The following is a 26,759-nucleotide window of genomic DNA, read 5'->3' as shown; positions in this document are numbered from 1 at the left end:
AGTGAAACCATGAGTAATTTCATCTTTGAAACAGTTTATCCAATATATTTAAGTTTTGAAGAATTTGTAAATATTTCAGTACAACCCATTACGTTTAGTTAACCCCTTTCATGGTCACAAAATCTTTCCTGACACTACAGTCCTTGTGATGTAAAGATGGCAGTCGTGATTGATTTTGCCTGGGTGGATCCTCAGGGCCATAGCAGCTCCTTACATTTGTTACATATGTATTATACAAGCCCTGTTAGTGCTGTCAGTGCACCTCACACAGTGCATTGTAGGCATTATTGAAGATTCTTTGCTGCTCTCCTTTGGCCCATAGCTGCAACTCTTTCATTCCTATTACTAGACCACCATTCATATTCTCTTTCTTCCATGTTGCTATACACCCCCTCCTAACAATTGTTTCATAGTGTGACTAAGATTTTCCTCCTGTTACACCTCTCAAGCCATTGTACTCTCAGTTTCCTTTTCAGCACTGATTGACCCCATAGGTCCCAGCACTTGATCTTTGGCCTTAATTTTATATTCCATTCCATTTCATATACTACAAGGTCCTATTCCCATCTTCTGTATCTTCCACTTATCATGGAAACATGAACTTTGATTTCTGTTAGTTGACCTGAGTCTTCATCATGCATGGATTGGTATCTGCATTAAGTATTTCAGAGGGATGTTAGTGTCCAGAATGATAATGTGACCATGAAATAAACTAAATATAAGTAATGGATCAATATGGAAATTTTTTTTGTTTTTTCTTATTAGATTAGGCATGATTATTTTGATTGCTAACCATATTGGACCATCCTAGGAAAATGAAGAACATTTAAATCAGTGATCCAATGAAGTTGTTCTGTTGTATCTGGCTTTTGAGTTTGTATACCTATGTGTGAATATGAAGCACAGTAGATATTTACAGTAGAAATAACTTTGTGTTGGATCATCTTTTCATTTACATGACCATTTATGGTGTAGTGACAAAATACGTTGTGCCTCTTTCTTGCATGTGGAGTTTGTTTTCAACAGCTTCATGTCTCATTGCATAAGTCATGACCATAATTATTCATAAAGTATTATTAGCTCATCATCATCATCATCATTATACGATTTTATGTCAGCTTTTCCTTTTATGAGATTCATTATCTGATTTAGATCTCCATTGATGTGAATAGTCAGTAGTATATATCAAATACATACTATTATTCATTTTCCTCTGTATGCCATACCAGCATTTTTTGGTAACAAAAGTGACCGTAATTATACAGAACTTGGGAGTTGCCAATTAAAATATCACTTGTTAGTGGTGTATGAATTGTTTGAAAGTCAGAAAGTCAGTGAGTATAATGGAAAGTTATGACAATGCTTGCAGCCCAGTTGCTGGCTTATTGTCAGTCATGAGGAATTAAGATAAATGTTGCCTGATTTTGATTAAATTACATTGGTATAGAAACTAGTGATTTATGTCAAATTATTGGGAACAAAAGTCTTTTTAAGTCTCACTGATTAATTCATTTTTATAATTTTTTTTATATTGATTTCATTGTTTTTGACAAATAAATCATTATATCAATGAAATGTAGACCCATGGTTCTAAATTTAACTCTTTGTGTTAATGATTTTGCCAAGTTATCGTATGTCATATATTTGCTGTAATATTTTTCAAAAATTGTGCAAATCTTCATCCAGTCAGTAACAGTATGTCATCTAACATTCAGCACATTCATGAAGTTAATCTCGCCTTGAAAGTCAGGAAATTATTTCATTACGGTTATTGTTGCTCAGGGGATTACCTTTGCCAACAATAAGTTGATCCGGTTTTGAGGTGGAACGTGTTATAAATCAATGATCTTTTCACATTTAATTATCCTAATACTGAATAAATTGAAGCTCTATGTGCTTACATTGGCGATTTAATTCCAAAATTTAATACCTCTTCCATTTATGACTAATAGAGATGCTCTTTCATCCTTTTAAGATTTCATGTTGATGCAGTCAGGTATCTTAATTTGGTAGATGGAAGTATGAGCTCTTATTGTTGGCATTGGCAGAGGTACAGTATTCCCATTCTAGAGTGGTTTATAGTTAGTTATATTTTGACTTGATGTATTTTTTTATTTTAGTGCTGTAGCACGTGCTTTAAAAGGATAGATGCAATTACAAATATAAATTGAAAAGATAAATAAATTGAAAACCCTATTATCTGGTACTATTATTTGTTAATGGTTTCATTATTTTAAAATCAGTGCTAAAAGTATTTTTTGAGCTTAGAGTTTTACAGAAAGGGAAAAAAGGAAGGAATATTGTTTTAGTTTGAATACAGGCTGAGGTGACAAATGAGGGTAAGTTTGGGAGGTGGTCTTGTTGGATTTAAGTCACTGCCCAGTACTATAGGACTTTATTTCATATTTTTTGAACAAAATCTAAAATCCACTGGTACTGCGTTCTAACAGACCAAATGATGATATTGCTATAATAAACCTTACACACACACACACACACACAACATGAAGATCTAGACACTACAATGTTTAGATAATTGTTTCCTAGTGCAGCTGTGAGGTTTTCCTCCTGTTACCTCTTTCAAACCTCATTCACTCTTGAGCAAGGTCTTTGGATTAATAATTTTTTATCGAAGGGTAATATACTCGAGTATGATTACCTTACCCAAAACATATGAATAGGAGAGGTCAGTGAAATGCAGAAATATATAAAATCCACAAGTAATAAGATTTCTGCGTGCCAGTCTGAATTAAGTGATTTGGGAGGTTTCAGTTTTGTCTATCTGTAAGTTTAGAGATCCACACTTCTTGGTACGAAAGGCTTATGATATGCTATTTGAAATGTTAAGCTATTTTTATACACAAAAAGGAAAATATGGAGAAACTTAATTTTGCAGAATTAAATATGGTACCAAATAACAAGGTTTTTACTATGCTTCATTCTTCATTGCATGGAATGGTCATATATTTTTAAGGTATATTACAACATTAGATGATTTTTAGATGGTTATTGTAGTATCTAGAATAGTCAAGTAATCATCTGTGTATATTGAGGAAAGGCATGTTTGGGAACTTGCCTTTGTTTGAGTGGTGTCTGTTACCATTGGTGTGGTTGAGCATTTGCTTTGCTGTTTTAGCTACCAATCATTTTAGGATGCCTTAACTCTGATTAGTAAGATAAAATTTGGTGAAGTATAGCGTGACAATTAACTCAGAGGATAGTTGTACAGCATACGCATGTTATGCAGTTGCTGAACTACCTAACGTTATAGTTAAGTTTACAGAAATTGCCCGAGATTATTCATTATTTGCAGAGTTTCAGGTCGATATTTGGAGATTCACATTATGATTAAGTTAATAATCATGATTATTGGTGTTCTTAATCATGATTATTGATGTTCTCTATTTGTTAAGACCATCAGAAAAGATTGGTTTCATTGCAAATTATGATCAGATAATGAAAAAACTCAGTACTGTTGAGTAACTTCTTTTTTAATTTGATAAAATAGAATGTAATTATGTCTAATGAATGTTGTGATTTTTATATTGTGGTAAAGGGAGGGTTGTTTCCATTTAGACTATAATTTTTTTCCTTTTTATCAGACGTAGCTATTAGTTTTGGCATTGAATGGAAAATGAAGATTACACAAAGCAGGCACTGTGTAGGTGGCAATATTGTGCTGTGCACCTCTTGTTTAATATCTGGAAAGCCTTTTGGAGTAGTGAATTTAACCCTTAAACGCCGAGCGGGTATTTCCGAAAGTGTCTCACGTATGCCGGCGGCGTTCGGGAGCGAGCGCCGAAGCGGAAAAAAAAGTTTATTTTTAGAAAATCACAGCATGCTTAGTTTTCAAGATTAAGAGTTCATTTTTGGCTCCTTTTTTTTGTCATTGCCTGTAGTTTAGTATGCAACCATCAGAAATGAAAAAAAATATCATTATCATATAATAAATATTAGAATATATGACCGTGCGAAAAAAAATTCATATGTAATTGTATACAAATCGCGCTGTGAGCAAACCGTTAAAGCTAATGAGTTAATTATTTTTTTATTGTATTGTACACTAAATTGAGATGATTTTGGTATATAACAAATAGTAATACGAGCAAAGAAACACAGAAAATATTATCACAATATGATGCATTAATTCGTAACGCGCAGATGTAAAAAAAAAGTTGTTTTCAAAAATTCACCATAAATCAAAATATGTTCTAGAGACTTCCCGTTTGTTGCAAAATGAAGGTAATTGATTGAATATTACTAGACTGTAAGTGTTGTAGCTTGCAATTGTAGTTTTTGACCATTTCGGTAGAGTTAAAGTTGACCAAAGGTCGAATTTTTTCTATGTCATTATTTATATGAAAATATTTCAAAACTGATAAAAGCTACAACCATGGGTTGTTTTTTGTTGTATTCTACATGAAATTGTGCACATTTTCATATATAAAACTTTATCTAACGGCTGGTATAAAACTGAGCAAATATTATGACAATCGGACAAAAAAATTTGATTTTTTCAGAAGAGTTACCGCACGGACGTAATGAAAAAGTTTCTTTTTCAAAAATTCACTATAAATCAAAATATTGTGCTAGAGACTTCCAATTTGTTGCAAAATAAAGGTAAATGATTGAATATTACTGGAATGTAATAGTTTTAGCTTACAATTGCGTTTTTCAACCATTTCGGTTGAGTCAAAATTGACCGAAGGTTGAAATTTTGGCACATAGTTATTTGTATGAAAATATTTCAAAACTGATAAAAGCTACAACCATGGGTTGTTTTTTGTTGTATTCTACATGAAATTGCACATATTTTCATATATAAAACTTTATGTAACGGCTAATATAAAACGGTGCAAACATTACGACAATCGGACGAAAAATTTCTGATTTTTTCGGAAGAGTTACCGCGCAGATGTAAGGAAAAAGTTTTATTTCAAAAATTCACCATGAATAGAAATATTGTGCTAGAGACTTCCAATTTGTTGCAAAATAAAGGTAAATGATTGAATATTACTAGAATATAAGAGTTTTATCTTACAATTACGTTTTTCGACCATTTCGGTCGAATCAAAGTTGACGGAAGGTAGAATTTTTTCTATATCGTTATTTATATGAAAATATTTCAAAACTGATAAAAGCTACAACCATGGGTTGTTTTTTGTTATATTCTACATGAAATTGCGCATACATTCATATATAAAACTTTATGTAACGGCTAATGTAAAACTGTGCAAACATTATGACAATCGGACGAAAAAATTACTGATTTTTTCAGAAGAGTTACCGCGCGGATGTAAGGAAAATATTTTTTTTTTCAAAAATTCACCATAAATCGAAATATTGTGCTAGAGACTTACAATTTGTTGCAAAATGAAGGTAAATGATTGAATATTACTAGAATATAAGTTTTATCTTACAATTGCGTTTTTTGACCATTTCGGTCAAGTCAAATTTGACCAAAGGTTGAAATTTGGCACTTATCGTTATTTATATGAAAATATCTCAAAACCGATAAAAGCTACAACCATGGGTTGTTTTTTTTTGTATTCTACATGAAATTGCACACATTTCCATATATAAAACTCTGTAACGGCTAATATAAAATGGTGCAAAAATAATGTCAAAGTGACGAAATAATTTCTGAGATGTGTTGCTGATGCTTTTTAGTGCGAGAAGAAAGAAATTTGCGCATGCGCGCCTGAGTAACGTTTGTAAACAAAACAACAGCTTGATCTGTGAACTCCCAGCATCCCTCAAGGTGCGTGATTCAAAAGTTTTTGCCAAGTAGGCCTATAACTATTTTTCCACATTTTTTTAAAAACTTTTTTGCGTCGACGTTTCATACGTCAATTAAGCACCCAACAGACAATTTTTTTTTGACGTTTAATACGCCCAATAGGCGTTTAAGGGTTAATAGTGAATTGATTAAACAAATTGTCCAACAATTGCATTTAGCCCTCTTGGCATTTGTTAGAGGCATGCATCAGCCATACTGATATGAATGACTTGGGTAATGGATTTTTTTTTAATATTTCATGATGGAAATGTTTGTTGTGATTTTCTAGTATTTAGTAGAAAAAATTTAGGTTACCCTTACCACTCAAATCTAGAATGTAGAGAAAGCAAATCATCATTTATAAATCAGTATGTCGCATAATTTTTCAATCTTTAACTGAGAAATACTGAGAACCCTCATAACCCTATGCCAAAAATTCAGCGAATGCTAATTGTCAGAAAGAAAATTTGGTATGTGTAATTTTACAATCATCCACCGACAACAAATGTCATATGAGAACTACTGAGTAAAGCAATAATCCCGTCACCACTTTATCCAATGGTTAGTATTTTTGATTGAAAGTTCCAATTTCTGAAAAGGTGGATAATTTATTTATCAGCCTCCCCCTTACACAGTCAGTGGTTTTCCCTTTGTTGGCCACCTGTGTCTGTTACACTTACCTTAGCATTGTAATTCTTCATTTATGGATGCAGAGATTTCAGTTGAATTGTGCACAGGAAGACCATTATGTTTAGATATTCATGATAGGCAATTAGTTTTGGAGTAGACCATCATATGGAGATGTGCATGATCGGAGGTTGTCCATTTGTCAGTTTTCAGCTTATGTACGTATACTTACAGTACTTAGTCTGCTTTTGTTTTCTTTTGTAAATGACAGTAGAATTATTATGATGAAAGATTTTTCCTTCTGTCTTAGTTGCATGTTTTGTCCAAGTTTTTTTTTCTGCCATTCTGTAGCTGTATATTTAGACAACATTAAATGGTTAGGTATATGTAAACACAAAAAATTATTTTTCATAATATTCTCTTCTGAAATTGGAGAGGTGGGGTATTATATGCCATCAAATATGGTAATTACTGAAGACTAAAGTACTACTTCTGTAAAAGATGTCATGATAACTTGGGAGAGCTTAGTCAGTTCTCATTATCAGTTGTTTGGTCCACACCAGGCAAAGCTATTTCCCCTCAGTTGTTTGTCCATGCTTACCTTATTTTAACTCCTACATGGCTTAAGGTATTTCATTCAAAATTGGTACAAAGGTGGTAAAAGAACTTGCATATGTAGGTGTGCCTTAAGAGAAATCAACCATCTGTTTAGTGTCTTTTGTCCGTTCAGTGTGCACTTTCCTTGCATTTTTTATGATCAAGTACAGCCTTTGCCAAAAAGCAAAATTGCTTTTCCAAGTTCCATAGGTTTTCTACAATACAGTACAGCAAACCCCTTGGATTCGTGGACTCAACAATTTGCATATTTCTGTGTAGAACATATATACACATTATTTAAGGAAAATTCACCTATTTGCAGTATTTTTGACTGAGAAATATTCACAAATTTTTGTATTTTCATATAATGTTCATGACTAAATGCACTTTTTGTGGTAAAACTTAAAATACTCAGGTATAAGGAATTTTAGACTGGTTTTCCCATGAATCTGGGCATCCATTGTAGTATACTTTAACCTTAGCCAGTACTCAGGAACTGTTAAGAGATTTCATATATTATACCGTCCATACTCTTGCCATCTTGGTAGCCTAATAAAGTTATCAGCAGTGATCATGTTGCTTCTCATATGTTGTATGTTTGTAATGTACTGCTTATATTTAATTCTCAAGGCCAATCTCAGTTGTCTAGTTAAACTACCTATTAATGAGAGTTCCCAATATTTTTTAAAAGAATCTTTGTATCCTGGATGAACTGTACTGGTATTTATACTCACAATTCAGTATGTATTGATCTCTATTCTAAGATAGTGTCTTAAATGTGACAATGAATTTTTTCATCAAATATTTCTTGAATCTCAAGGCACACTAATGAATTATCCCTGCTTCTTGTTGTGTAGTGTCTCAATGCTGTAGCAAGAACGCTTCATTACTATTGCAACTATGTTAGTGCACCCAAAAAATTCTTCTCTTTTCTTCCCTTGTTTATTAGCACATGCTTGTTTTTGCATCTGGTGAGCTGTTGGTGTCATCTACTGTTTATCATCAGTAAAATCAAGCTTTTATTTAAGTAACTTGCCCAGTAATTACATAGCTAAGAGTTTCACTCACCCAGCAGGTAAATGTTCAAATTTGCATGTTGTGCTATACCCTATCGGTTCCTTGATGGCGAAAAGGGTAGGACACTGGCGATGCCAAATCATATATTCCCACTCATGTTGTAAGGGATTTGAAGGCAGCATAAGTTATACAACGTAAATGTACTTGATTTCTAATTAATTTTTGCCGATTATTGAAAGCCCTCGTGATTTTCTGGCTTTTAACAACAGAAAAACAACATGTTTTTTCTTAAACTTTGCAAAAATATTTTCCAGTGCTGCCAGTTCTTCTCTCAGGTGTTAAGCTGACCTTAGGGCATAAAGACGTCAAACAGCTGGGACTAAACCCCCTACTGGGAAAGGTAGTCGTCGCTTAATTGTCTTTCATGCTGGGCTGGTTCCATTCTTAATGCAAATATTCTTTTCAGTTCCCAAAATTAATTTACTTATATATATAACAAATTGTTTCTTAGAAGTTTTCTATTTATAACGTGCAGTAATATTATCTATATATTATAGTCTTGTCATTCTTGTCTATTATTATCACTATATGACATTCATGACCCAAATAATAATTTATTTGTTTTGACAAACCCTTATGAAGATATAAGAATAGAAAAAAGTTATGAATACTCTTAACGGAAAGAAACGAGGGACTATATTATGTAAAGATGGTAAATTGAATAGCTGCCGATAATTTCACTTGTATATTTATGCTGCTCTCTCTCTCTCTCTCTCTCTCCCCTCTCAATCTTCTCCCCCTCTCTCTCTCTCGTCCCTCTCTCTCTCTCTCTCTCTCTCCTCTCTCTCTCTCTCTCTCTCTATGATCTATATATATATATCATATATATATACTATATATATATATATTATATATATATATATAATATTATATATATATATATATATATATAATATATATATATAGATATATATATATATATTATGTATATTATATATATAGGATATAATATATATATATATATATATATATATATATAATATATATATATATATATACTATATATATATATATATATATTGCTCCCATGAGACATTAACAAACGCCAAGGAGGGTAAACCTCCTTGACAGACGCACGGATTAAAAGGGGTAAATGGGAAGGTAGGCCTTTAAAAATTCGCGAGGAGTACATTTGGTAACGTAGGGGCCACGCCCAAATCGCCAAGAAGGAGCCGATAGGGTATAGTTTTTTGTTTTGGGTAGGTAACAATGACCCAGCCCACTTTCAGGGAAAGAGAACAACAACTTGGCAAGGAACTCAGTGTGTTGCTCTCTGCTGTCTGATGGCTATAGTATACCAGTTGTTGGCTGCAGCTTTGTTTTGAAATTCCTGACTTTTCTGGTAGCTTTCATTGAAATTCCTGACATATTTTCATTTGTTATCCAATTCGGCACTATTTAGTTAGTGGTAGGTTCTCTCTAGACCTTGTTATAGATTTTGACTATTTTACCCATCTTTGATGATGTCGGACTCAAGTTCATCTTACTTTAGGTGTTGTTATTGATTTTGACTATTTTACCCATCTTTGATGATGTTGGACTCAAGTTCATCTTACTTTAGGTGTTGCGTTAAAGGCTGCAATATACACCTAACCAAAGAATCTTATGACTCGCATATGATGTTTACAGATTGCCGTGGAAAATTTTTCATTTAACTTAAGATGTTCAGAATGGAATGACTGGGATGTTAGGAAGTGGTAAACCTTAAAATATCATTTGAAGAAATTGACTAGAGATAGGAAAGGAAAGGCAATTGCTAGGGCGGAGACTAGTAAGTAAATCAGTAGCTAGCCAGGAATCTTCTGATGCAAAATCTGATTCTCATGTTCCTATTATTTCATTGGCCCCTGTTCTTGTTTCTCTAACTGTTCCACCGTCTCCCGCATCTGGCTCCCATGCTTCCAATCCCAACCTCATTGCCAATCTTGAAGCAAAATTTGACAAGTGGTTTGCTTTATTGGTTGAGACCATGAAACAAATTGGTTCCTCAGTGAAAGTCCTGATGGAAAAATTGAGTGCGTCGGAGTGCCCCGTAGAGCAAAGTGTTGGTGAAGTGTTAGTGGAGGAGGTAACTGCACATCCCACAGATTCTCCAAGGCGAGGGCCACTGACATACTCCTCTGAACCTGGGAGGAGTTAAACTGGTAGGTCAAGGGAGGTTGCTGGGGTCTGCCCACAGGCAGTCGCCCCTTGGTTCTACCTGTTGAAGTAGCCCAGGTTGCAACTGGTGTTGATCCCATTCAGAGTAAGCTAGATAGTATTTTGTGCTTACTCAACAAGGCTCCTTTGGCTCGCCAGGCACCTGCGGTTTTATCCTTATCTCCAGTCTCCTCTGATGAAGCAGCTATAGGGGATCAGAAGACTCCATTATCTGCTTACGCTTCTCTCTCTAGATTTCTGCTGGTCAGTTTTTCAGACTTCATTTCACCAGTACCACTGCCTTCACCCGCATCGACTTTTTTCATGGGCATGCAACCCTTTATTTCCTCCAGGTTACTGAAGATGGTACTTTTGTTTTCAGCGAAGAAGCCCTCAGTGAAGTAGATATATGCTCGCAGAGAAGAGGGAGCAAGGCAGGACTGCCTTTTGCTTCCCACCTAGATTATCCAGGAGATACCTTTCATATGCTACAGGGGAAGCACCTTCCCTGGGAGTTTCTGCCTCCTCTCAGGGCGACTTCTCGTGTTTATTCTCGTGTTTAGTAGATTCTGCTCAGAGGCCAGCCTTTACTTTGGCAGAAGTTGTTTTCAGCTTTGAAACTGGCGCACCCTTTGAAAAATCTCTTCAAAGACTCCCCCATGTTACCCCTTGATTACTCCTCTGACTTGCTCTTATGTTGGCAATGGAATCAGGGATGGCTCCCAGGAGTTGGCCTCCCTTTATGCCTTAAGGATCCTTAAGAAACGAGAGCTTTGGTGCTCGTTTATGACAAATAGTTACTCCTTCACAGAGCTGCAGTACTGAGCATTGCTTCCGATCTCCAGAAGAAAAGTACGCAAGATGCCCAAGGGAGACTCCTGCTGTTAGTTCTAGACAGCTTCCTCCTGCTCAGACACAGCCCTTTAGGAGCAAGCAAAGGGCATATCCTAGAACCACAGGAATGTCATTTTCATGGCACATTCTATTAAAAAGTTCTCATCAAGATAATCCTCTCACAAGTGAGATCATCCTCCATACTCAAGTCAGAGCCAGACCCAATTATTTTTGGAATGGTGGAAGGAGAAGGGCACAGAGCCATGGATAATAAACATCCTGTAAGAGGATTATGTCATCCCCTTTTCAAGGAAACCTCATTTAGTCAACACACCTGTTGTATTGATGGCTTACTCCTCAGGATCAAAAAAGTTTGTGGCCCTTGCAAACAAGGTTTCGGCTCTCCTTGAAAAAAGAGGCCATAGAGTTAGTAAAGGACACCTCTTCAGGCTTTTACAATCGCCTTGGGGGAGAGGGGTGCTGGAGCTCGTCTTGGATGTCAGCGCCCTGAGTGTCTAAGTTCAAAAGACGAAATTCAAGATGGACAAACCAGACAGTGTGACAATCCTGTCATCCATTCACCAGGGAGATTGATTGACGTCCATCGACATGCAGGATGCCTACTTCCGTGTCCCAATCCATATGGACTGTAGGAAATTCCTCAGGTTTGCCTTCAAAGGCATGGTATTTGTTCCTATTTCCTATTTATTTATTTGTTTTTTGCCAAGAATGAGTCTCCTCATCCTTAGCCTCATTCCTTTACGATTATACTAATAGTCTGACCAATATATTGGGTCCTTATAATGATGAGAGTGTTATGTCCCATGATATCTTTGAAGTATTAACTTCACAGGATGAAAGATATTTGTGTTGTTAAGAACCCTTCCAAACCTGTCTGAGAATGCCAGGGAATACCTTGGCATTCTTCCTTAGGGACATTATCCTGGAAGCTCACACCTCGATTGAAGAGGACACGTTTCCTATTTGCAAATTCGAAGCTTATGAAATTGGAGTAGTGGCCACTTCATTGGCATTCAGATGCAGTTTATCTCTCTTCAATATTGCAGTCAACTTTTTGAATTATAAGTCAGTATTTGCTTCTCTTTACTCATTTGAGATTGAAAGTACTATATATGATAAGTGAAGTACCTTGGGTCTTTTTATCGAAACTGCAGGAAGCAACCCTTCCTAAATTTTTAATCTTTGTCTTGACATAAGGTGTTGAGTCGTTGGGGAGCGTGGAGGTACGAGGTACCTGTAGTACTCTCTAGTCCATTTATGGCAAGGTGGATTTTGTGTTATTGTTCTTTTGGGTAGAGGTAACAGTTTTTTTATTTATGGTTGTATTGTGGTACTGAGCTGTGGGCAGGGCAAATTGTTTCTGTCTTTGCTAGCCATTGGAATTGTCTTTCACTTCAAAGTACTCACTGAAGTAGTAGGCGCTCCATGGCTATACCTCAACGTCACTACGCAGTAAGATGAGGGCCAACCAGAGGCAGTATCTATAATCTCCGTTTTTTTCTTATTGTAATGTTGGCAATATTTTCTATTTCAAATTCATTACCATTCCTAATGTTTTGGAGTAGAAATGTCCATGCATCCCACACCTCTTGTCAGTTTGGGAATCATCTATATAATTACTTGGGAAGTTAATTAAAAATGACATTTTTATGATAAAATTTTATTTATACTTACTGAGTAATTACTTGATTGGAGCCTCCCTGTCCCCTCATATGGGATATTAAGGAGCATTAAACAAAGTGAGCTCTTTGACAAATTGTTCCTCTTTCCCTGAAAGTTGGCGTGGTCATTGTTACCTACCCAAAACATAAAAACTAGCGCAACCCTTAAATTTCAAAATTTCCCTGCTGGGCAAGTGAAACTCTTAGCCATATAATTACTGGGTAAGTATAAATAAAACCTAATTTTATCATAAAGATGTCAATTTTTTTTACCCTCATTGGGCATCTACTTGGGTGGGTGAGGCAAAATAATTTAGTAACACACTTAAATGTTTTCTTATGTAAAGTTTAATTGTCAATAAGCTGTAGAATTTTGACTGAGATATGATAATGTTCTGTATAACAGGCAATCCGTGATTATTGGCAGGGGTTTTCTTCCTGATGGCATGACAATAATTGAAAATTTGTGATAACAGTGCTTGTCAGAGCTAACTGGACATTGGCACAGATAGTCAGGGATGGGTGCCACTGTTAAGAGGGGAGTGTCGCTGATAAGTGCATATGAGTGCCGAAAATACAATTGTTATCGCTAGACAAGCACTGTTAAACCAGATCGCCGATTACCAGGAACTGCTTGTAGTAGTTGGTAAATGACGTTATATGTAATTGTAATTATCATTTTTACATGATGCTTGCCCCCACCCCTCTCACTCTTCTTACCTCCTCCCCTAATAGTGCAGCAGGTAAAATAATTTTTTCACTAAAATACTTTAGTTAATGATAAAAGCTTGAAATTTGTTACATATCTTCTCCATAACCTACTTTTTGAAAATTACTTGGTGCCCACAAAATATTCCAAAATGGCAGTCGTTTGTCAAGGTTTTAACCTGGGACGCACGTGCCTTTATTTTGGTTATACACATTTTATGCAGTCACCAAGCAAAAGTAAAATGTATTTGTTAAAGATTTCATATACCATTTATATAAAGAAAGATGGCATCCAATATGACTGTCAAAAACCTTAAATAATCACGTCTCAAGATTCAGTAGACATGGAAAAATATCTTTCTGTTCAATATAATAGTTTGCAAGTCTATACATAATTTAGATGGTGGTTTTCTCTTTAATTTTACTTTAAAAGAGTGAATGTCAGTGCACAACCAGGGCTCATTGGTGACTACACTGCTGTATAACTCAGCATGGGGTTCAGTGTCAGCTAATTTTGCTTTACTTACACTGTACCTAGCTTTGCACTAGTGTAGTTTATTAGTTTAGTGTCCCAAATGCTGTGTAATAGCCCTATATAATTAGCTGGTAGGAAAGTATATATATATATATATATATATATATATATATATATATATATATATATATACATATTTGGTAGATCTAGTTAGACACCCTTGCCTGAATTGACAGGTGGTGCTAGCGTGGGAGGGCCGAGCCAAGGGTAAATGATGCTCTGTATGGCTTGTTCATGTACTGCAGTCTTTACAAGATGTTGAAATCTGTCTACAGTAGTTACTGCACAGGACAGGAAGAGGTTAATGAAGACTTACGGGGCTTTGAGTAGTGGTGTCAAAACAAAAGCCAACAAAGTCCACAATTTCAGTTTGGTATTTGGAGCTGTGTTTCTGATGTTAAGAGCATTCCTTTAGGCCAACTTCAGCTGCTACTGTCCAATTATGCCTGATGGTTGCCTGTTCACCCGAGGGACATAGTAATGACTGGAAAGTAAGTACCCACAGCATTGGCTCATGAATTCATGAAGTGCAACACTGTCATTCATAAGACTGACCACAAATTCTCAGCGCTTGCACTTGATCAAGCACTTGACCAGGCAAATGCTGTCATTAAGGGTGATGGTGGAGCCATTGGGCTCACTGAAAATCCATCAGCCTTGTGGAGATGGATGGTCTCTGGCCGTGAGGTGAGTCATCTGTTGTCCCTCTATAAAACTTAGGCGCAAATGAAAGAGGCTAGCGATCACTTTTTTCATCATGAGCACACTCCACATGCCCAGCAGACATTCTTGGAAAGAGTCCAGAAATTATCTCAGGTCCTCCAAGCCTTGGGAAACCTTTTTCCAGAAGACAGTGCAGATTTGTTTGCAATAGACTTCAAAGATGAAGCTCATCCTAGCTCAGCTGAGCTTGTTCATACTTACTTAGAGAAAGGAAAGTCCCAGTACAAGGAATTTGAGAAAGGCTTTGCTGATAATCCCCCACCAGGAAGAACAAGCTTGACTTTTTCTTGAAAATAAGCCTCTTACAGAACCATCAGAACAGAAACAGCTGAGAGAATGACCGCTATTCCCCAAGCTATTCATTTCCTGTCAAAGCAGGGAATGCGACCTGCAGGAATTCTTTAAGCATGAGAATCGGTTGTTCCCTGCATTTTGAGTGAGAGTGGAAAGATTTACAGCTGTCAGAAGTCCTAACTCACCACCATACTTGAGAAACACATCTCACTTCTGGACCAAAAGCCAGAGGCAGATGACATCATCATTTATGGTTCGGCTTTGGTGCATGTACTGCCACCCAAAAGATCTAAGACTTTTGCAGTCTACGCAGCCCTTGACTTTCTGCCAAGAATTAGTGCCTATACTAATGCTTACAAGTCAGCACATATTATCTTTGATGTTTATAGTTCAACAAGTTTGAAAGCCAACACAAAGTCTAAAAGAGGACATGGAGAAAACATAAGGTGATGGAAAAGAACACCATTCCTTCAAACTAGCAAAACTTCTTGAAGCACAATGACAAGAAGTGAAAGCTGTTTCACTTCCCAGCAGACAAGATTGCTGAGATGTCTGCACCAAACATGGTTATTGTGACCAGGAACCCAAGCACTTATCACTCACAGAGTGAGTTTACTTGAACTGGACAGATGTTCGTAAGAGGAGACAAACAGCTGCATCTTTGTCCATGTCAGATATGCTGCAGGACAGGGAAACAAGTCTATCATGGTCAAAGCCAATGACATACATGTCCTTGTCATTGGCCTGAGTGTGTTCCCAACTCAGCAAAGCATGGGTCTGCAGCAGCTGTGGCTTGCATTTGGCCAAGGACAGAGCCTTTGATGGATTGGCATTCACAACATGTACAAAAATGTCGGTCAAGAGAAGGCTAGGGGTATGTCATTCTTCCATGTGTTTACAGGTTATGATGGGTCTCAGCCTTTAGAAATAAAGAAAAGAAAACAGTGTGGTAGACATGGGACATTTTTCAAGAGGGCACTTCAGTTTTTTCCAAACTTAGCAAGTACCCACCAGCCGTTGAAGAAGGTGATTTGAAGCTTCTGGAGAAGTTTGTGGTCCCCATGTATGACAGGTCAAGCATTGTTGACAATGTGGATGAGGCCAGACTTGATTGTTTGCCAGAAACCAGAGACCATATGAAGCCATCCCTCCAACCAGAGCAGCTCTTCCTCAGTACACCAAATTTTGTTCATGAAACTTACCTGTCAGATATATATATATAGCTGTATTTCCCGAAGTCCGACAGAAATTAAAAAACTTACGACACACGTAGTGGGAGTCAGGTGGTTAGTACCCATTCCCGCCGCTGGGAGGCGGGTATCAGGAACCATTCCCATTTTCTATTCTAATTTTTCTGTCGCCGGTTTTGTAAACAACAGTTTTCAGCACCTCCGTCTTGAATTTAGGAAACTTGGCTACTATAAGTACCCCTTTTTGATTTTTTGGTATCTTGACTTTTGGATCAGTGGCTAGGCACACGTTAATTGTGGATTTGATTGATTTTGGCTTGATTTCTCTTTAAATAAGATGTCTGGTTCTAGTTCGGCTAGTGCCAGGTTTTGTACCAAGAGTGAATGTCGAGGTAGGCTACTGAAAGCATCAGTAGACCCTCATACTTTGTGTAAGAGTTGCAGGGAGCATGATTGTATGTATGAAAGTCGCTGCAAGGAATGTGAGTGTCTTTCAGATTCTGGATGGAGAGCGTATGAGTCCTATCTTCGTAAGCTTGAACGGGATAGGTTAAGGTCTTCCTCCAGGAGCGTTTCAGGTAAACGTCAGGAAGTTCATGTTTCTCCTACTAACCCTCCTTTAATCACTACTCCTAACCCTGTAGTGTTGCCTTCGGGCCCTGAAACAGTGTCTGTGGAGGGTAATACCCTTACGCTAATCATAGAGTCGATTCGTAATTTAGAATCTAATGTGCTCGCCTTAGAAGGCAAAAGTGAAGGTGCAAAGTGCAGTGACAGTGCTCCTTCGTTTGTGGAGGGTGCGTCAGATCGGCCCCATTTCGCCTCTAGGCCTAGACTGCTGCCGGACTCCCAGGTTTCAGGGAGAGGGCATGTCGAAAGCCGCAGGAGGGTTACGGGGAACGCCCACCTATCTGACGTGCCTTCGGCAGTATCTGTGGACGCTACCCAGACTGCCAAGGAGCGTGCGCGTGCACGTCTCCTCAAAGAGTGTTTCTCTTCTTCAGAGGCTTCCTCCCCGCACAAGGGGTGGAGCTCTCAGTCAGTTTCATGCCCGCTGAAAAGGAGCGTTGGTGATCGTGACGCTTCACGTCCAGTTTTTGCTCTCAAGCGGCGATCTTCGCCTGAGAGTGTGTTCGCAGCCTTCCCGCCACAGAAGAAACGTAAAGAGTCATCGGATGATGACTTTTTTGAGTGCCCCAGTCGCTCCCGAGCGCGTTCTGCGGCAGTTCCTGGGAGAAGGAAGAAGGCGTCCCCTCGCCCCTCGCCTTCTCACAGGATCAGCCCGTCATCTGACAGGGAATCTTCTCCTACTGAGAAGATCCTGCGCTCGTTGCAGCAACAACTTGCTGATGCTCTTTCTAAGAGAGGGACGCAACCACGTCCTCGGAGAAAGGATGACAGTCTACCAGTGAAGAGATCTAGAAGGTCTCCCTCTCCTTCTCCTTGCTCGTCTCTCTCTCCACTTTCGTCTCCTGCTAGAGTTCGTGCGGCTCCCCAGCGGCTCTCTAGAGGACGCGAAGAGGAAGTTGGACGCGAAGAGGAAGTTACACGCTCTTCGCATGAAGTGGTATTACCCGCTCGTAAGCTTGCTGTGCGAGATCTCGATATTTGCGCGGACGCTTCGGTGCAAGTTCAGGATCTTGACGCTCGGTCGGACGCCAAGCGAGCGCCAGTGACAACTAAGAGTGCACCAGCAGAAGCGGAGCGGGCGCGAGATGTTAAGCGCGCTTTAGTGAACGTCATACGCACTCCAGTGGACGCCAAGCGTGCGCCAGCGGACGCCAGCGGACGCCAGCGGACGCCAGCAGCGCAAGAGTGGACGCCAATCCCGCGCCAGTAGCAGCCAGGCGCGCCCCAGTGGACGCCAGGTGTGCGCCAGCGGACGCTCGGGTGGACGCGGATGTGGAATTTCGTCGTCACCCACCTGTTTTGAGGATCCTTTGCAAGTTACTTCGGGACTTAGAGAGGCAACCGGAGTTTCTATTAAGGAGTCAGCTTTGCCTTCCACTTCACAGCAACGCTCCTCTTGGAAACTTAGACCGGATAGTCTTGGTTCAGCCTTACTTCCTCCGACTTCACCTGTGTCGGAAGCAGAGGTTAGCGATGCTTCGGTTGAAGTTGATGATGAAAAACCGTTGGCTGCGGTCTCTTCTGACTACCAGGTATTGACCCGCCTTCTTCAATCAGAGTTTGGAGATACTTTTCATCCTGAAGCTCCTTGCTCTCCTCCCTCTCAACTTTCTTCTTCTAAGATCAATAAAGTCTCGGCATTTGTCAGAATGAAGAAGTCTCTTTCGACAAAGAGGGCTCTTCGTAAAGTCCATGACTGGATGGAGAAAAGGAAGTCTCAGGGAAAGACCTCATTTGCTCTTCCACCTTCAAGACTTAGTGGGAAAGCAGGCATATGGTACGAGACGGGAGAAGACGTAGGTATTAGACTTCCCTCGTCAGCCCAAGGAGACTTCGCAAGCATTGTGGATGCCTTGAGGAGGTCTCACCTTTCCTCTTCAAAAGTTTCCTGGTCTACTACGGAAATGGACCACCACCTTAAAGGCCTCTTTCGAACGTTAGAGGTCTGTAACTTTCTAGATTGGTGTCTGGGAGTTCTGGATGCCAAGTCTAGGAGTTCCGACTCGATTAGTCTGGGGGAGTTGTCCAGCGTAATGTCATGTATGGACAAGGCCGTCAGAGATGGTTCGGAGGAGCTAACAGCTCACTTTTGCACAGGGCTCTTGAAGAAGAGATCCCTGTTTTGCAATTTCACAGCTAAATCCGTCTCTCCGTCACAAAAGGCAGATTTGCTCTTTGCTCCTTTTTCGGATCATCTCTTCCCCCAGGCTATGGTTAAAGACATTGCTACCAGTCTACAGGAGAAGGCCACGCAAGATCTCCTCGCACAATCTTCAAGGAGACCTGCGGTACCTTCGTCGTCGGGAGATTCGATTCTCAAGAAATCGAAGCCATTTCGAGGTAGTTCTTCCTCGAGACCAGCCCCTCGAGGAAGAGGCACTTCCAGAGGCAGAGCCACTGCGCTTGCCAAGAACAAGAAGTGAGACAGAAGTCCTTCAGTCACCGGTTGGAGCCAGGCTTCAGCTGTTTGCGCAAGCCTGGGAAGAGAGAGGTGCGGACAAATGGTCCTTAGACATCATAAAGAAGGGTTACCGGATCCCGTTCCTGAAACCACCCCCGCTGTCTACGACACCCAGGGATATGTCACCTTCTTATCGGGGAGAAAAGCAACAAGTGCTATACAATCTGCTAGATCAGATGATCGTGAAACATGCCGTAGAACAGGTCTCCGACCTGAACTCCCCCGGATTTTGCAACAGACTGTTCCTGGTGCCAAAGCAGTCGGGGGAATGGCGACCGGTACTCGATGTCAGCAGCCTGAACCTCTTTGTCATCAAGCAGAGGTTCAAGATGGAGACGCCTCAGTCAGTGATGGGAGCCTTAAGACCGGGGGATTGGATGGCTTCACTAGATCTCCAGGACGCGTATTTTCACGTCCCCATCCACCCCCAGTTGAGGAAATACCTGCGGTTTGTCCTGAAAGGAAAAGTGTTTCAATTCACGGCTCTCTGCTTCGGACTCAGCACTGCTCCGATGGTATTCACCCTACTGATGAAGAACATTGCGAGGTGGCTTCATCTTTCCAAAGTCAGGATCTCTCTCTACCTGGACGACTGGCTCATATGAGCCTCCTCGAAAGACCGGTGTCTGGAGGACCTTCACACGACCTTGTCTTTAACGAAGTCCCTGGGGCTTCTTGTAAACCTCGAAAAGTCACATCTGACCCCTTCTCAGTCCTTAGTCTATCTGGGGATTCAGATGGACTCAGTGGCTTTTCGGGCTTTTCCGTCCCAGGGGCGACAACTAGATTGCCTAAGCAAAGTGTCAGCCTTTCTGGGGAAAGAATCATGCTTAGTGAGAGATTGGATGAGTCTGCTGGGGACCATTTCCTCACTGGAGAAGTTTGTTTCCCTAGGGAGGTTGCACCTCAGACCTCTTCAATTCTTCCTGGCGAACAATTGGAAGCACCAAAACGATTTGGAATCAATTCTGGTGTTATCGGAAGAGGTGAAGAAACACCTAAGATGGTGGACCGACCCTTTGAAGCTCGCAGAGGGTCTTTCCCTCAAGCTTCAGAGCCCCGACCTAGTGTTGTTCTCCGACGCGTCTTCCGCGGGGTGGGGAGCAACACGGGGGGGGAGGAAGTGTCAGGCACCTGGAGAGGGGAACAGGTGTCCTGGCACATAAACCTCAAGGAGCTGGCACACGACGTCTCTATCCTGACGAGATTCGTATCAGAGGTAGAAAACGTCCGTGCAGATCTTCTCAGTCGGCAAGGTCAGCTGCTGCTGACGGAGTGGACCCTTCATCAGCAAGTATGCCAGAGGTTGTGGAAGTTATGGGGATGTCCGCTCGTAGACATCTTCGCAACTTCCAGGACAACGAGACTTCCGCTGTACTGCTCACCAGTTCTAGACCCAGGAGCAGTAGCAGTAGACGCTCTTCTTTGGGACTGGACGGGACTAGACGTATACGCCTTTCCCTCGTTCAAGATCCTAGGGGAGGTAATAAGGAAATTCGCGGCATCAGAGGGAGCGAGGATGAGTCTCATCGCCCCCTTCTGGCCAGCGACCGACTGGTTCACAGAGGTCATGTCTTTCCTAGTAGACTTTCCGAGGACTCTGCCTCCAAGGATAGATCTACTCAAACAGCCCCACTTCGAGAGGTATCACAAAAACCTCCCCGCTCTGAGTCTGACTGCGTTCAGACTATCCAGAAGTTGGCCAGAGCGAGGGGTTTTTCAAGACCTGTGGCTAAAGCAATCGCAACGGCAAGGAGACCTTCCTCTATTGCCGTATACCAATCCAAGTGGGCTGTTTTTCGGAGCTGGTGCAGGAAGAAAGGCATTTCCTCCACCTCTACCTCTGTGAGCCAGATCGCAGACTTCCTTCTCTACTTGAGGAATGAAGTTCGCTTAGCGGTGCCTACGATAAAAGGCTACAGAAGTGTGCTTTCTGTAGTTTTTAGGCATAGAGGGCTGGACTTAGCCAATAACAGAGACCTTCATGATCTCATGAAATCTTTCGAGACTTCGAAGGTATCTCAACCAAGAGTTCCTTCTTGGAACTTAAACATTGTTCTTAAGTTTTTGATGTCCAGCAAATTTGAACCGCTCAACTTAGCTTCGCTTAGAAACCTTACAAGGAAGACACTTTTTCTAACTGTTCTGGCGACGGCGAAGAGAGTTAGTGAGATCCAGGCTATAAGCAAGCATGTTGGGTTTAAGAACTCCGATGCAGTTTGTTCTTTAAGCCCTATGTTCTTAGCAAAGAACGAAAATCCTTCCAACCCTTGGCCCAAGACATTTGAAATCAAGGGTTTGACAGATATCGTGGGTAGTGAGCCAGAGAGAGTCCTGTGCCCTGTCAGGGCTCTCAAATTCTATTTAGACAAAACGAAGGACTGTAGAGGACCTTTGGGCAACTTGTGGTGCTCTGTCAAGAAGCCTGATCTTCCCATGTCGAAGAACGCGCTTTCTTTCTTCTTGAGAGACACCATTAAGGAAGCTCATTCCACATGCAGTGATAGTGACATGAAGCTTTTAAAAGTGAATGCCCACGAGGTGAGGGCTATTTCGACCTCGATAGCCTTTCACAGAAATATGGCACTCAGTGACATTTTGAGTGCCACATATTGGCGGAGCAACTCGGTGTTCGCTTCACACTACCTGCGGGAGGTGAAAGCGACATACGAACATTGCTTCGACCATACGTTGCTGCAGACACTGTTTTGGGGGCAGGAGGTAGCACTCATCCTTTCATTTAGTGGTTAGGTGAGCTTTTAACCCTCTTACGCCGATTGGACGTATTAAACGTCGAGTCAAAATGTCTCCCGTATGCCGATTGGACGTATCATACGTCGGCTCAAAAAAGTTTTATAAAAAATTTGCGGAAAAATACTTATAGGCCTACCAGCCGAAAACTTTTGTATCACGCGCCTTGGGGGATGGTGGGAGTTCACGGATCAAGGCGTTGTTTTGTTTACAATCGCTACGCAGGCGCGCAAGAGCGAATTTCTTTCTTATCGCACTAAAAAGTATCAGTGACACATCTCAGAAATTATTTCGTCACTTTGACATAATTTTTGCACCATTTTAAATTATCCTTTACATGAAGTATTATATATGAAAATGTGTGCAATTTCATGTAAAATACAACAAAAAAATACTCATGATTGTAGCTTTTATCAGTTTTGAAATATTTTCATATAAATAACGATAAGTGCAAAAATTTCAACCTTTGGTCAACTTTGACTCTACAGAAATGGTCGAGAAACGCAATTGTAAGCTAAAATTCTTATATTATAGTAATATTCAATCATTTGCCTTCATTTTGCAACAAATTGGACGTGTCTAGCACAATATTTCGATTTATGGTGAATTTATGAAAAAACTTTTTCCTCACGTTCGTGCGATAACTCTTCCGATAAATTTTTTCGTGCGATTGTCCTAATGTTTGCACCCTTTTAAATTTGCCGTTACATAAAGTTTTATATATGGAAATGTGCGCAATTTCATGCACAATACAACAAAAAACAACCCATGGTTGTAGCTTTTATCAGTTTCGAAATATTATCATATAAATAACATTAAGTGCAAAAATTTCAACTTTCGGTCAACTTTGACTACCGAAATGGTCGAAAAACGCAATTGTAAGCTAAAACTCTTATATTCTAGTAATATTCAATCATTTACCTTCATTTTGCAACGACTTGGAAGTCTCTAGCACATATTTCATTTATGGTGAATTTATGAAAAAAAAAAAAATTTTTTCCTTACATTCGCGCGGTAACTCTTCCGAAAAAATCAGAATTTTTTTGTGCGATTGTCGAAATGTTTGCACCATTTAAAATTAGCTGTTGCATAAAGTTTTATATATGAAAATGTGCGCAATTTCATGTAGAATACAACTAAAAATGATTGAAGGTTGTAGCTTTTCTCTTTTTTCGAAATATTTGCATATAAATCACGATAAATAGAAAAAAAACCACGTTCAGTCAAATTTGACCCTACCGAAATACTAGTTGAAAAACGCAATTGTAAGCTAAAACTCTTACGGCCTAGTAATATTCCGTCATTTTTCTTCATTTTGAAACAAATTTGAAGTCTCTAAAACAATATTGTGATTTATGGTGAATTTTGGAAAAAAATATTTACCTTCACTCCGCGCGCCGATTCGCGGCCGCAAGTCTCCGAAATACGTACATCGCATTATCCTAATATTTGCTCCTTTTCATATTAGCCTTTTTATAGAGTTTCATATATCAAAATGTGCGCAAATTCATGAAGAATACAATAAAAAATAATTGAAGGTTGTAGCTTTTTCCATCTCCGAAATATGTGCATATAAAAAAATATATATATAAAAATTTTGACATTCGGTCAAATTTAACTCGTCCGAAATGGTCGAAATCTGCAATTCTAATCTAAAACTTTTATAGTATCATAATATTCAATCATTTGTCTTAATTTTGAAACAAATTGGAAGTCTCTAGAACAATATTTAGAATTACGGTGAATTTTTGAAAATAACATTTTTTTACGTCCGCGCGTTACGAATTCGTATATCATTTTGTGATAATATTTTTCTGGTGTTGCTTTCATTGTTTTACTATGTATTATATATCAAAAGGATTGCAATTTAGTGTACAATACAACGAAAAAAAAATTAACTCGTTAGCTTTGACCGTTTTTTGCACAGCGTGATTTGAATACAATTATCTATGAATTTTTTTTTTTTCGCTACCATATATCGCATTATTTACATATGATAATGATATTATTTTTCATTTCTGATGATTGCATACTAAACTTCAGGCAATGAAAAAAAAATGAGCCAAAAATGAACTCTTAATCTTCAAAACTAAGCGCACTGTGATTTTTTGAAAAAATTATTTTTTCCGCTTCCGCGCTCACTCCAAACCGGCGCCGGCATACAGGAGAGGTTTTGATTTTTAGGGCTTCGGCGTAAGAGGGTTAATTGTGTGTGTTTTTTGGTTGTGGGGTCGACCGCCCGAGGCGGATCTCCCTACTTTAGTCTAGTTTAGTGGGATACCTTTGGTAGACTAGGCCAGGTGGTTTTTTACTTTGTTGCCCTCATTGTATGGTCAATGGTCTAGTCACATCGTGGTCACGCCACCGTTGACAGATCATCTTGAGTGCACCAGCTTATAGGTCTCTACCTCGCTGGCAACTCTAGTAGCACAAGCAAGACTTACGTGGCAGTAACCACGAAGCCAGCTATGCTAACAGGTAAGGAACCAAGATATCAATTATCTGCATGTATATGTTTCCTAAAATTTTATTCTGTCTCTTCCCACCACCAAAGGTGGGATTCAGCTATATATATATCTGACAGGTAAGTTTCATGAACAAAATGATATTGTAATGATACAATAAAGTTTGTTCATACTTTCCTGGCAGATATATATAATTAAGTACCCACCCACCTCCCCTCAGGAGACAGTGGAAATAAAAATTATGAATAGAAAATGGGAATGGTTCCTGATACCCGCCACCCAGCGGCGGGAATGGGTACTAACCACCTGACTCCCACTACGTGTGTCGTAAGTTTTTTAATTTCTGTCGGACTTCAGGAAATACAGCTATATATATATCTGCCAGGTAAGTATGAACAAACTTTATAGTATCATTACAATATCATGTTTAGCATGTCAGCCAGGTTGTGTATGGGGTCAAGCAATACTGTGCCAGCCAGAACCACAGAGTCCAGCTGACTCAGCCTGGAAAGGACTGGAAAGTTGAACAGCTTACCAGATATAGCAGCAAGTTTGGTAGCTGTTGCAGGTACAAATGCTACAGGCTTGGGCTTACCCGCAGAGCTTTGTGTAGCTGCAAATGAGTTGTAACTATAATATTGCAAATGATGCTTCAGATACATCTGAATGAGAGTTTTGTCACACTAAAGGGTGACACCATGCATTTTAAAATCTTGTATTCATTTCAGGTTTAACCCTTACTGGAGAGGTAAATATATCAGTATGCAGCTCCTCAGGCCGGGTAAACTTTGAGATCGGCCAATTTAGGAAAAAACACATCTATGGAAAGAGGAAGAAATGCAAATGCACATGGTGAAAGAATAAATTCTAAAAAAATTTCCCTACCTTCCATGAGAAGTTGAAAATTACTATTTACAACCCCTTGTGGGGCCTCTTTTACAAGACAGTCATAAATTTTACCAACTTATATATTTTTTTTCTAATAAATAATTTATTTTATTTTGTAAAATTATAACTACTGCTCACACAATATCAAAACAGATAAGAAATAAAATCAGTAAAAAATTCTCAGCACATTTGTTGAAAAATATTTACGTAGATTTACCGAGAACGAAGATTTAGTAACTTTTTTTACTTTTACATGTTATTTTCTAATATTTCTTTGCTCTTTTCTTTGTAAAATTACATTTACAACTGACATACTATTGTCAAAGACAAGAACAAAAAGCAACAGCAACCCCTTGGTATATTTATGAGCAAATTTACAAAAAGACGTCATGTGAGACAGAGATGTAATACATTCCTCCTTGAAGTTACAAGCAGAACTGAAGTCCTGAGACGCCCGATTAATGGTTTTACCCTGTTGAAAGTTGCTGTTAGCGAATTTATTGCCTATAGAAGTATTGGCACCTCTTTCCTGCCCGATTCTTTCCAAACCAATGGCGCATAATATTGTTTATCTACATAATCAATCCGTCCACCACCCCAAACCCATTATTACTACTGAGGATCAATCTGTCCATTAAGGGTTTAAAAAAGACATTGAGACAGTGCTGGAACATAGATAAGATACTTTGTTATCATACACTCTTCTAGTCTTTCACTTGCATACTTTTCAGTAGCATTATGGGGTCCCTTTCTGAGATGTAATATTGATAATAGCCCAATAGAAGTGTTAGAAACATTCTCTGAGCTCATAAATGTAGGCATAGATAAAAGTTTCATGTATCTAGCTTTCTTAGTTGCAGAGTTATCAAGCAAAATGTTTCATGACGGCCATTTTGTATGCTATCTTTATCACAGTGGTAAATATATTAGTAGGAGTTCTGGTGATATCTTCAATTAATTCTTCTACCCAGGAAGACATTATCTGAATAATGATTGATGTACTTATTCCAACAACGATTTATTTAGCGATAGAAATCGAAGCAACTAGTGGCCATCTTGGAAAGTGGTGGCCATATTGAAAATTTGCTTGGACATCCAAATTTTTAAAAAGAGGCGAGGTTAAAATGAGCACTTGTACCAAATTTCATGCTTTTATCACAAACTGTACCAAATTTCATGCTTTTATCACAAACTGAAGTATTTTTCTATTTATCTGCTGCACTATAAGGGAAAACCAATGTGGATACCTATGCATCCCTCCATTTACTATTAAAGGCTTTTTGTTTGCACACTTTTTATTTATGTAATCTAAAAAAACATAACACAAATTGGAGAACAAATATATATTTATGAAATCCTAGTACTACAGTCTCAGAGCA

The 26,759-nt window shown here is 39.1% G+C and overlaps 1 protein-coding gene across 8 annotated transcripts in view; it reads left to right on the top strand.

Moving 5' to 3' along the window:
* The window catches only part of LOC135197995 (bromodomain-containing protein 1-like), a 221,667-nt gene that overhangs the window by 4,210 nt on the left and 190,698 nt on the right, over positions 1-26,759 (top strand). The window lies entirely within an intron of this gene.

This window comes from Macrobrachium nipponense, chromosome 21 (assembly GCF_015104395.2).
Source record: "Macrobrachium nipponense isolate FS-2020 chromosome 21, ASM1510439v2, whole genome shotgun sequence".
Taxonomy (NCBI): domain Eukaryota; kingdom Metazoa; phylum Arthropoda; class Malacostraca; order Decapoda; family Palaemonidae; genus Macrobrachium; species Macrobrachium nipponense.
The sequence above is the reverse complement of the archived record's forward strand: the minus strand, read 5'-3'. Positions and strand labels throughout refer to the sequence as shown.